This window comes from Erinaceus europaeus, chromosome 2 (genome assembly GCF_950295315.1).
Source record: "Erinaceus europaeus chromosome 2, mEriEur2.1, whole genome shotgun sequence".
Lineage (NCBI taxonomy): Eukaryota > Metazoa > Chordata > Mammalia > Eulipotyphla > Erinaceidae > Erinaceus > Erinaceus europaeus.
Genome location: NC_080163.1, coordinates 43,460,702 through 43,474,452, shown reverse-complemented (window position 1 = coordinate 43,474,452; position 13,751 = coordinate 43,460,702). Strand labels below are relative to the sequence as shown.

The following is a 13,751-nucleotide window of genomic DNA, read 5'->3' as shown; positions in this document are numbered from 1 at the left end:
ATAGTTCAAAATCCCCAATAGTGAATTTCCACCATAGCATGGGGGAGATTTTTTTTTATTATTGCATTCAATTGCCAATAGCCAACAAAGAGAGGTTTCCCCCCTACATTTATAAAGTAGACCCCACCGGTGCTGACCATGCTGAGATCTCTAGAATTCCTACATGACCCACTCTATCCCAGAAGTCAGTTCCAGTAAGTATGAGTGGGGTTGGGGGCAGAAGGAAAGGAATATTTTTGGTGTTGCTTCTGTTTTGAAGGAGAGTGCTGGGGATTGAATGAATAGTCCTATACATATGGAGCATATATTCGACCACTGAGTTGTATCCCCACCCTTTCTGCATGCTCCTCTGTAATAGAAGATTTCAACTTATGTCCCTTGCTTGGCATGGAAAACCACCTCGCCCCCAAAGGATGCTATCTATACCTGGGAGGATGGGGAAGGGGTTTACTGGCCTGGAGGAACTGAACACCAGGAGTCTGCCATATTTGACAAAATACACTTATTGCTTCTCCATTTCTAAAGGTACAACAGGACTCAACAAGGAGGAAGAAAAAGGGTCATCCTTTGCCTAAAAGCCAAGGACAAAGGAATCAGACAAAGGAATCAGAGAGATCGAGAGCATAGTTACTAGGATTCTCAGCAGTAACTAGAGCAAAGACAGGAAAAATGCAAAGCTTTACTGCTAAACTCACCCACTATGCACTAGAGGGCATAAGTGATGGTGATTTCAAAGCACACAAAGGGAAAAAAATTTCTAAACTTTATGAAGTTAAAACCAGACATTTTACAGAATAACTCCTGTACATTTCAATTTGAAAATTCCATCTAAAGCTATATCTGATTTATCAGTTATTTTAATTAGCTTTTCCTGCATGCCACAGTATCCTTAGGTTCCCACTCAAATTCATAATAGATTTCTTCAAGGCCTGTTTAAAGAGATTTTCTTCTTTCTCTAAATATACCCGACCAGCTGAATATTTAAGCCTCTGTTAGAGAGACAAACTGTACTACAAATTGTCTTTTACAAAGAAAGGAGAAAGGTGAAAATCACAGTTATTCAAAACACCTCTCCTTAGCATGAATTTCACTTTCTTCCTCACTAGTCAATGAAAGCTGAGTCTTCCCTCTCTGAAAGAGACATTACAAAACAAGGAATTTCCATAGCCAGTTGCAATGAGTTTTGCTATACCTTCAAAATGAATATGCAGCCCCTTTCTGTGTGGAGGACCACCCACACCCCCTATGCAAAACCTACCCCCAAAACCTCCAACTCAGAACTCCCACTGGAAACTCAACATTAAGGAATGGCTGTAAACAACAATCCTGAAGGCAGTGGCCAAAGGTTCCATCACCACCTAGAAAAGAAGGTTCTTCGCTCACGTGGGAACCAGATTTTAAAACTGCAAACCAGGGGGCCAGGCAGTGGTTCATCTGATTGAGTGTACTTATTGCTATACTCAAGGTCCCAAGGCAAGGATCCCGGTTCGAGTCCCTGGCTCCCCACCTGTAAAGGCATCTCTTCACAAGTGGTGAAGCAGGTCTGCAGGTGTCTGTTTTCCCCTCCCCTCAATTTCTCTCTGTCCTATCCAAAAAAAACTGCAAGCCAGAGCCAATCCTCAAAACCTTTTTACAATTTGATGAAGAGACCTTAGCAAGAACCATGCAAAGACATGTTTTAAAAACTCGTAGTCCTTCAACCTTCTGCATCCCAAAATGATCCTGGGTCCATACTCCCAGAGGGTTAAAGAGTAGGAAAGCTATCAGGGCAGGGGTTGGTATACGGAGGTCTGGTGGTGGGAACTGTGCGAAACTGTACCCCTCTTATCCTATGGTTTTGTCAATGTTTCCTTTTTATAAATAAAAAATTTAAAAAAAAAACAACCTCACAGTCAAATATAAATTTAGTGAATATACATTAGCAATTATGTTCAGAGAATAAGAACACTTCTAGTCCGTGGTGTTTGTATACCTTCCAAATACATACACATTCTCAATGTATGTGTGTATGGGGGAGGGTGTAGGTGAGGTGGGGAGTGTTTTTCTAGGAAATAAGAACCAAAATTATATGCCCCACTTATTATATCATCATCAGAAACAAAATACTCCCCTTGTGATAAAACCATAATCTAGTTGCCAAATACAGAGGGCAACTGATCAGCATTTAAAATTTCCAAATCAATATATCTTATCATTTACATAGAATATACTTCTAATAAGGTCAAAGAAAATTAGGATGATACATTTATAATAGTTGGAGTACGGGGGTAGATAGCATAATGGGTATGCCAACAGATTCTCATGTCTGAGGCTCCAAAGTCTCAGGGTTCAATCCCCATAACACTATAACCCAGAGATGAGCAGTGCTCTGATAAACAAAATGAAAACATAAAACATAAACTAGCAAAACAATATTTTTTAAAAAATAGAATAGTTGGAGTAACAAGAATTTAAAAAGAGTGACGGCAAAGATTCATAACCTTAAGGATTCATGTTAACTCTCAGAGGATTCAAAAACATCTGGAGCAGTCTGGAAGATGATACAGTGAGTAAGACTCTCAAGCATGAGATCTCAAGTTGGAGCCTTGGCATTGCATGTATTAAAATAATGCTCTGGGTCTCTAATTAAAGAATAATAATAATATTGAAATTACAATGCAAATGTGTGTGAATCTAGAGATTTCATCAATCCTAAAGATGGTATCTCAAAGGAGGCTTTAATTTTCCTTTTTAAAAAAATTTATTTATTTTGGATAGAGAGAAGCTGAGAAGGCAGGAGAGATAAAAAAAAAAAAGGGGGGGGGGGAGATGCCTATAGCACTGCTTCACCACTTGTGAAACTCCGCTCACTACAGGTGGGGACCAGGGGCTTGAACCTAGGCCCTTGCACCAGGTATACCACCACCCAGCCCTTTCAAAAGAAGTTTTTGAGAATACATAGACTTGCTCTTCCAGTCAAGCCTTCGGAAGTCTAAGGGTAAGGAACCTACTCAAGTAAGTTTCATGCTTTGTGGTGAACAAGCCTTTGTGGTGAACCAGTCTGAAGTTTATTAAGTTGACAAGAAAGAACATGCACCTACTGGGAAGAACACTTTATGCTTCCTCTGCATGACTTCTCTCAGGCCCAAATTACAATGTTCCATAACATAAGGGACACCCTGTAAATATCTGATATGTTATAATAACCATCTCCTAGACTAGAAGTACAATATAAATTCTTAAATCTTCTACTATATAATGAAACAAAGAGAAGCACATTTCAAGTATCATTTCTCCTTGTGCTGATCATAATCAGAAATGTTCTCCTTGGGTAAGAAATCTGAAAATGATAACTAATTAAAAAAATTAAAAAGATAAAGCAATCATAGTCTGAATAGCTGTCAGAAATTAGTCTCTTTAAAATCCATTCTATATGCCACTAGAAAAAAACACCTAAATTTCAACAGGATTAAATAGCACAGCAACTGAGATCTGCTTCACAACGGGATCCATCACACACACACACACACACACACACACTCCCCGACACACACCCAAAAAGCCATTCAACTTCTCTATGCCTTGGGCCTCTTACTAATATGAAATTAACAGTAGAAACAACCGCCAAGGTATTTAGTATATACAAAGTCCTGACAATAGGCTAGCACAAAGAAAAAATGGTTGCTATTTTTGATAGCAGCATATAAACAAATAGATGCAACAGATCCATCAAAAATATAAACACATTGTACTCCTGCAATTGCTCCCTGAAATTCTTTTTTTTTTCTTCCTGCCTCTAGGGTTATTGCTGGGGTTCGGTGCCACCACTATGAATCCACTGCTCCTGGAGGCCATTTTGTCCACTTTTATTAGATAGGACAAACAGAAACTGAGAGGGGAAGAGGAGATAGAGAAGGACAGAGAAAGACACCTGCAGACCTGCTTTGCCACTCATGAAGTGTGTGCCACTGCAGGTGGGGAGCTGGGGGCTTGAACCAAAAAAATCACTATTATGCTTTTTTTTGGGGGGGGGGCACAGAAAAATATTCTTCATGTCTACCACATCTAATTTAGGAAAGAGCCCATCCAATTATGGCAGATTTGGTTCCTAAACAGATTTGCCAGAATTAGGATGTGAGCAAGGAGGGTATGAGAATGTAAAACCACAAGGAAAATCATCAGTTCACTGCATTCACTGCATACAGGAGGCTATGCTTGTGACAGGATTCCTCCACAGTACTAAAATTCCTATTAAATATAAAGGTTACTCAGAATTAACCTGCCTGAATGAATACATTCATTTAGTCTGAGTAGAATGGGAAATCTCATATGGCTCAGATTTTTCAAGTTAAGAACTAAGACAATGATTCAGCTTATCCAGTTAAGAAAAACCACTATCTTTCTTCACTTAACAATCCTCATTCACTTTTCAAAAAGCCAGGACTCTGAGTTTGCTCTCTTTCGTTATTTACCAATATACAAATATCTTGTCACCCACTTGTTTCTTTTTATGGCCTCTATAATTCTAAGAAACTTATTGAAGGGGAAACCATTCAGTTGTGCTCTATACACTCCTAAGCTTGCATTTTCTAAGACCTATAATTAAAAAAAAAAAGATGTATTCATATGAGAGAAGATGAATGAACAAACAAATGAGCAAATGAACAAATGAAAGGAATAGAAATGAAGAGTGAACGAGAGTGTCACTCTTACATATGTGAGGCTGGAGATTAAACTCAGGACTTCATGTTCAGAAGACAATGCCTCATCCTTTGTGCCACCTCCAGGTCTGCAATTTTTTAAAACATTCCTTACTTGCAGCTTGAGGAGGCCAGGTGGTGGCACACTCAGTTGAGCACATACATTTGCATGTGTGAGGACCCAGGTTCGAGAGCCCACTTCCCACATGCAGGGGGGAAGCTTCGTTAGCAGTGAAGCGGGTCTCTTAGATTTCTATCTTCCCTTACCCCACCCAAACTCTCTGTTCTATTAAGTAAAATACACAATTTGAGAAATCTTAGAAGTCACTTACCTGAACTGTTTAGTCAGTCTGCCCTTTCATTTGTACAGATTCAAATATCAAATAATATTTATTTTGCTTTAACTATCAAAAACACTAAGAATACCAATCATTTAAGAAATATTGTTTTGCTCTTTTTTAATTTAATAATTAGCATTCAAAGTTCAATTGATGGCAAAGCAGTGCTGTGGTGTCTCCTCCTCTTGCTCTGTCTGAGGTGTTTTTTTCCGCCAGTTACTAGTCCGTCCAGGAGCACCGGAATCATGTATGCAAGAGACCCTAACATTGCCATGGCCACTACCACCACCTCTACTACCTCCAAACTGTCTCAGTTCAATGACCAAATAACACCCCAAAAACCCTTCATATATTTAATATGAATATCTATTTTACCCCCTTTTTGGAGATAGGGAATTTGCTTTAGGACATGAAGGAGAATGTTGTTGAGGACATGGTTATGAATTTTCAGCTATGCAGAATTAAAAACAATTTTATTAGCAATTTAATATTAATTTACAAAATTATCAGATAACGAGGTATTCCCACCACCAGAGTTCTCTGTCCCCATTCCTTCCACTGGAAACTGCATTAGTTCTCCCAACCTCACCTACTCTCTCTCTCTATATATATATAGCACAACAGTACAGGAAGACTAGGTTGAAGAGGGATTAAAAATGACTAAATTTTTGATGTAGTACATTTAACTGAGGGGAAATATCTCGATTGGGTATAAATATTTGGAAGCCATCACCAGTGTAATAAAGGTGTTTGTTTTTTACCAGAGCACTACTCAGTCCTGGCTTATGGTGGTGCAGGGGATTGTACCTGGTTCAGAGCCTCAGGTATGAGTGCTTTTTGCATAACCACTATGCTATATAACCCCCCCCCCTTTTAATAAGGGTATTTAAAGTCAATGAGATGACCGAGGGAATGAGTATAGATAAATGATTCAAAGACTCATACTTTTCTCTTACACCACTCTGATGGATGTCTTTCAAGAATATTTATCCCATGGCTGTCAACCAAAAGAAAGATGAGTTTCATAGGCAGTATCCTTCCAACATTAAAGATACATAAAAGTTTCTACAGCAGAGGCTGGGGAGACAGCATAATGGTTATGCAAATGACTTTTTTGTTTTTAATTTTTTATATTTATTTATTTTCCCTTTTGTTGCCCTTGTTTTTTTTTTTTTACTGTTGTTGTAGTTATTGTTGTTGATGTCATCATTGTTAGATAGGACAGAGAGAAATGGTGAGAGAAGGGGAAGACAGAGAGGGGGAGAGACAGACACCTGCAGACCTGCTCCACCGCCTGTGAAGTGACTCCCCTGCGGTGGGGAGCTGGGGGCTCCAGCCAGTCCTTGCGCTTTGCGCCACATGAGCTACCTCCCGACTCCCATGCAAATGACTTTTAAGCCTGAGGCTCTGAGCTGAGTTCCTAGGTTCAATCTCTAGTACCAACCATAAACCAGAGGTAACAGACCTATATACTGAGGACCTGTACACACATACTGCTTTAGAAAGTAAGGGTTTTGACTACCTTAAACTGTGCATCATTCATCACCCTTCTACGTTCTTTTTTTTTTTTTTTTTGGCTCCATGGTTATTGCTGGGGCTGTGCCTACACCATGAATCCACTGCTCCTGGAGGCCATTTTTCCCCTTTTGTTGCCCTTGTTCAAGTCTTGTTGTGGTTATTATTGTTATTGTTGATGTCATTCGTTGTTGGATAGGACAGAGAGAAATGGAGAGAGGCGGGGAAGACAGAGAGGGAGAGAGAAAGACAGACACCTGCAGACCTGCTTCACCGCCTGTGCAGGTGGGGCGCCGGGGGCTTGAGCCGGGATCCTTATGGCAGTCTTTGCGCTTTGCGCCATGTGCGCTTAACCCTCTGCTCTACCACCCGACCCCCACCCTTCTACATTCTATATAGGTTCTTCCTACTAAGAAGATGCTTGAAATGAGACTGCTCTCAAGTCAGTATAATAAATTAAAGAACTAATGAGGGCCAGGCAGTGAAGTACCTGGTTTAGAGCACACATTACCATGTATGTGGTAAGACCTGGGTTTGAGGCCTGGTTCCCCACCTACAGGGGGAAGATTCACAAACTGTTAAGCAGGTCTTCGGGTGTCTACTTTTTCTCTCTCCCTCTCCTCTCAATTTCTCTCTGTCCTAACAAATAAAATTGGGAGGGACAGAGGGAGGGAGGGAGGGAGGGAGGGAAAGAAAAATGGCTACCAGAAGTGGATTTGTAGTGCCAGCACTGAGTCCCTGGTGGCAATAAATAATAAATAAATAAATAAAAATAAACAAAACCGATGATAAGTCACAGGACAATCAGAAAAGTAGGTTTTAATTTGGGAGGAATGTACAGCTTATATATTTGAATTAACAGTCTAATATTTAAAAAGACAACCATATACTTTTCCCTATCCCAAAAGAAGTATGAGTTACAAAGTCCATGTGTTTATCAAAATTCACTAAATAGGTACATTTTAAATTGGTACATCTCACAGTGTATAAAATTTACTATAGAGATCTGAATTCTAGAGGCTGGTGAAGTGGTTCAACAATAGACTGCATTCCTTACACGTGTAAGGCCTTGGGTTCAATCCCTAGTACCACGAACAACAGCAAAGACAAAACCAAATAAATGTAGTGCCATCAGTGGTAGAGTGGGGCTTTAATGGTTGAACCTTAATTGTCTAGAAATGAATTCTTTATGAAATGCAAACTACAATTATTTATAGGGAAAATATCCAGTGTCTATAATTAACTTTGAAATAAAAATAGTGAGAGGGTTACAAAAATGGGTAAGTAAACATTCAACTGATATATATCAGTATAATATGTTAACTATATAGAAAATGAGAGAGAGAGTGTGTGTGTGTGTGTGTGTGTGTGTGTGTGTGTGTGTGTGTGTGTGTGTCCATCCATTGTATAATTCTTTCAGTTTCTCTGTCTGATAATTTCCATAATAAAATGCTGTGAGGTAAAGGACAATGTAATTACAATTATATTGGTTATCTTTACAATCTAACACATTATTCTTTTCAACTAGACCTATCGTAATGCATGGTAGTTAGAGTTTAAACACTAGAACCTGGATGGGTTCAAAGTAGAGCACCTATGCTTAAGCAGTACCAAACATAGGCTCTGGAAAATAAATGAGAAGTTTGTAAAGAATTTAGAACAATTTCTGGCGCGTAGTAAGCCCTAAAGCATGGGCTGTCATATTATCTCTGTGCATGTGTTGGGAGCGTCATATACATGCAATTTCACCACTCCCGGACTAACTTTTTCATTCAGAGAGAGACAGATACCAGAGCCTCCCCCAGTGCCATGGCACTCCCATACTCCAACAGGGTGTGGGTGGGTGGGTTGCTCCTGGGAGCTGAGCTCTAAACAGGATGTGTACATAGCAAGGCACAAGCCCTAATGAGTTATCTCTCTGGTCTCAAAAAATTTTGGCCACCAGAGCAAATGTACTTGTTATCACTGGGGGTCTGTGTCTGCACAATTCTATTGCTCCTGGCAGACTTTTATTTCACGATTATGATTTTATAGACAGTGAGAGGAGAGGGATGAAGGAGACACCACAGCACCACTTCACCATTCACAAAGCTTCCTCATGCAGGTACTCCTGTGCTCGCCAGAAGCTTGAACACAGGTTCTCAAAGGGTAAAGCATGCACTCTACAAGATGATTGATTTTTCTAATCCCATTCACTAAATACTTTTATATAATTCAACAAAGAATACCTCATTATCCACTATTAAAGATGCTAAAGTGATAGATTTTTGGCCTCAGACATTTAGTCAAAGATAAAAACTTAGCAATATTCAGCATGAAGCTAATGTAAGAGAACAAAACAAGAATATTAATTTATTAGTGCCACTCTATAGTCAATGGGAATGTTGCTACTTAGCAGGAAACTGAACAGAGTCCTCCTCAATCTGGACCTCATCCACATGAATTTCAGACATTCTCTGGGGAATAGACCTCACAAAAAAATTTAATAGTGCCACCTAAATTCTTACTGAGAGCAAAGAGAGGACACTGAAGAAATGTAGTGGGAAAGTGGGTCTTAAATTTGATTCAAAAGTATCAATAGAATTTCAATATAGCTGAGTGTGAAAGTAGCTGAAATTATTTGCCTAATACTAATTAAGTAGAGCTAAGTAAGGCAAGATCAGTGTGTAGGGTCAGGTGTCAGGGGTCTCTGGGAATAAGGACAGCTCCTAGATTTAATGTAATAAGCAAAAGAAGCCATTACAGATGTCTGGAGATGGCTGTGACGTGATGAGCAAAGTAGTGATTTAGAAAAATATATTCATGGAAGTTTTGTTTTGTTTTGCTGAGAACAACGTATTCATTTATCAGGAAAAGACTACTAAGGGAGATGAAGAGAAAGATTATAAAGGGAAAAGGCTAAGAACAAGTGGTCAGAATAAATGACTCTCCCCAAGAGCTCTATTTAAGAAAAATGGACAACTACAACTAGTTAGGGAATTAGGGAAAAGACATGTAAGAAATAAACCAACATAATGTACTAAATAAAGCATCAAAGTCTCCATGTTAAACTTTAAGTCTTCACTATTAATCTCTAATCTAAAAAATCTTTTCTTAAAAGGTACAGTTTGTCCAATGATTCATATTTACACTTTCTTTTCATGTTTCAATAAGGACATCGTCCCATGAATTAGATACAACTAAGGCAAAACCAGTTTCTGCTTTTATAAATTATAGTACAAATTCTTGACTGGATTCCCTAAACTCTAAAAACTACACTCCACTTTTAAATCTTAACCATGTGCTCTTGAAATTTTTGTAAAATTAAGTTTAAAAATTTTAGAACAATAATTTCTGGGTCCATAATACGCTGCAAATATTAAGCACAAATGCAATAGCACAATGTAGTAATAATCTGTTAATTTTATTCCCTCACATACTACAAAAGAATCTTTTTATAAGGTTTAATTTGATATTTTCAGAAGAAGTTCATTGATTATTGCACTGTTAAAAAAAAACTCAGTAGAGCTGTTTTTGTGTAAATACTATGTGGCATGGCTGCCAACACAATCTATTGCCTGTGTTAATTACAGAAATCAAAAATGAATTCTAAAGGGTTACATTTCACAATAGCAACGAGCTTCAGAAATTCAAAATCCCCATTCCCTACCTGAATTTAACTTTTTCATGCCTTTGGTTCCCTCTCTAGTAATTTATCTTTAGAAAGACTTCTAATACTTTAAGGGATCTTCAATGTCTCAAAAAATATGTACACTTAATTCATTCCCTTTTTTTTTTATAAGTCGTACAGCTAGATTTCTCCATCTAGGCAAACCACAGTAATTATCAGCTATGCAAGCTTTTTCCACAGACTTAAGAAATCTATGTTCATGTTTATTCAACCAAAACAGGAAGAACCCAAGCAGAGAGGTGACCAGAAATTAACTCCTACTGTTTTCCCACTACCTTTTATTATTTATTTGTTTGCCTGCTTATTATTTAGTAGTCACCAGGGTTGTTGCTGGGGCTCTACACTTGCATGGTTATAACATTCCCTGCAAGCCCTTCTTGATTTTAAAGATAGAGGGTGAGGGAAGGACACAGAAACCAAGAGAGAGAGGAGAAATCACTATAGTAATGCTCCATCACTGGTGAAGCGTCACCCAGTGCAGATTTTCCCAGTGTTGTAGCTGGAGGCTAGAACTCAGGTCCTCATGTACTGTCAAGGATTGTATTCTACCAGGTGAGTTATCTCCTGGCTCCTCACCCTCCTCCCAATTATTTTACTGGGGGTTTAGTAGTTTACAATAGTTGTTGAAACATGGGTACAATTTCTCAGCTTCCCTTGAAAGTTATCTACAAAACACTCTCTTCCTTTACTTGGATAATTTTCCGCCATTATGAGAAAGGGACATGCTTTCCTTCTGCTAAGAGACTGACAGAGACCTTGTTAAGCAAGTGTTCACAATAAGAACCACTGTTAAAACAGAATTCAAAAAAAAAAAAAAAATTTAAACAGATGAAAGATCAACAAGATGCAAAGTTTTTCCAGGGCTAGGCAGTAGTGTTACTGGAGAGAGCACATGAGTTACCATGCACCGGGGGGGGGGGGGGGGGGGGGGGGGGGGGGGGGGGGTGTTCGGCCTAAGCTTCATGAATGGTAAAGCAGTAAAAAGACAGGCACTGAACCCCACCAATAATCCTTGTGGTAATTTAAAAAAAAAAAAAAACTGTTTAAGTGTTTTTCCAATATATATTCATATCAATCTTTTAAAGTGTTTTGATTGATGAATCTACAATTACCTGCATCCACAAAAACATTTATATAAGGAAATACAAGAACTGCCTGATTAGCTTTGCTTGGTTAAAACATGGAGGTTAAATAAATTCATGGGTTTGGTTTTGTAGGAACCAGTTTTGCTCTTCTTATTCGAAATTCTAGTGTCTTTGTGTACACATTAAGTTAAAAAGATCTGTCGCCCATGTCCAGTGGGGAAGCAATTACAGAAGCCAGACCTTCCACCTTCTGCAACCCACAACGACCCTGGGTCCATACTCCCAGAGGGATAGAGAATGGGAAAGCTGTCAGGGGAGGGGATGGGATATGGAGATTGGGTGGTGGGAATTGTGTGGAGTTGTACCCCTCCTACCCTATGGTTTTGTTAATTTATCCTTTCTTAAATAAAAAATAAAAAAAGATCTGTCAAGAGGGTTGGGGACTGGTGTAAGGATACCAGTATGAGCGCCCCCACCCCACCCCCACCCCCCATCCTGCAGGGGAGTCGTCACAAGCAGTGAAGCAGGTCTGCAGGTGTCTGTCTATCTTTCTCCCCCCCTGTCTTACCCTCCTCTCTCCATTTCTCTCTGTACTATTCAACAACAGCAATAACGACAACAAAATAGAAAAAATGGCCACCAGGAGCAGTGGATTCATAGTGCAGGCACTGAGCCACAGCAATAACCCTGGAGGCCAAAAAAAAAAAATCTGTCAGTGGTTACAACTTGTGCCCAACACCGCCAGTTAATAGGGAGAAATCACTCAGAATATATGTCCTATGGTGTAAGAAGTACATATAGGATAGTATTACTCTGTGAGCCATGACTACTCCTTTTAATGAATAGTTTTCTATGTAGCGTAAGGAGGAATAAATTATCACAAAACAGTAGCTAGGGGGAAAACTATAGCCTTTCTATAGAAAGGCTTGATAGAAATTTACTGTGGTACAACTGATAAATAATGTTAATTCGCTTTAAGTGTACAGCATCCTAATTTGGTTTTTATATCTATATTGCAAGATGAGTATTATGATAGGTGGATTTTTGTCATCATAAAAAATCACAAATATTTTCCTTGTGATGAGAACTTTGAAATATGCAATACAGAATTATTAAATATATTATTGTTACAGACTTTTGACTTTCTTATTTCCTAACTGAAAGTCTTTTCCTTTTGAAGCTCTTCACCAACACTACTAGCCTTACCATGGAATTTTTTTCACCCCTAGCATAAGAACCTAGTGGGTCTAGTTGATTACATTCCTCAAACTCTTTATTCAGTTTTCACTGTACCACAAAAAGGGTCTGTATTTCGTACTACTGTAGTCAGGAATTTGTCAAACTATTTCCTCCTCTTCTCCCACTTTAAAAAAAAAAAATTTATGTATTTTCTCTTTTGTTGCCCTTGTTTTACTGTTATAGTTACTGTTGTTGTCATTTTTGTTGGAAAGGACAGAGAGAAATGGAGGGGGGGGGGAAGACAGGAGGAAAGAAAGATAAGACACCTGCAGACCTGCTTCACCACCCGTGAAGCGACTCCCCTGCAGGTGGGGAGCCAGGGGCTTGAACCAGGATCCTTATGCCAGTCCTTGCGCTTGGAGCCACGTGTGCTTAACCCACTGCGCTACCGCAGACTCCCACTTTTTTTTTTAAGTGATGCATGGCAATCCACTCATTTAGTTTTTCATTTTGTCTTTCCTTATTTGGAACCTCTTAGACATTCACACTTTCCGCTTAAATCTAAGTTGGAGAGTGCATGTAGACAGAAGTGGAGGATAAATGAAAAAAAAAAATTTTTTGTTTTTTAGATCAAGACATCATAGTCCCTATTTATTTCAAAGAGAATGTTGTTATTTAGCTCACTTCTTGCCACAGTTTTTCCTTTTAACTTTGGCATGTCCCTCTAATTTCAAATCTTATAATGGCCATTTTTACTTAGATTAGGGGGGAGGGAAAAAAAAGGCATTGTACTTGAGTGTGTACAGAGTCATATTCAATGCTTGCATTCAGGAACTTTTATATCCATAAATAAATGGTAGATAATCACATACATCTTGCAGATGTGGATAAAAAGATAAAAAACAAAATAAATATTCTAGAAATTATTTATAAGTATAGAAATTCTGCAGATGTGATGTCAATGTGAATTGTGAAAGGAGGGTCTCCCACAGAACTCTATAGAAGGAAAGGCTACAAAAACTTTTGCTAAAATGCTTCCATGACTAAGCTGTTTTCTCCATCCACATAAGTTAAATGAATTAGTTCTAATAAATTAAAAACAGCCTGTATACAAATATTCTTTATAAAATCTAATGATCCAAAGGCCATGAGTCAGTACCATATATTCAGCCACAAAATTTTTACATAGGAATTCTTATTTGGAGTATACCAGTATATTTAAAATTCTTATCTGAACTGCAAAGTTTTTTCCAAGCACTACTCTTTCCTCCCTTTTTGTATACTT

At 38.6% G+C, this 13,751-nt stretch overlaps 1 protein-coding gene across 1 annotated transcript in view; it reads right to left on the bottom strand.

Annotated features, from left to right (window-relative positions):
* Positions 1 to 13,751, bottom strand: part of CTNNA1 (catenin alpha 1) — a 174,374-nt gene that overhangs the window by 61,900 nt on the left and 98,723 nt on the right. The gene's annotated exons all lie outside the window — the stretch shown is intronic.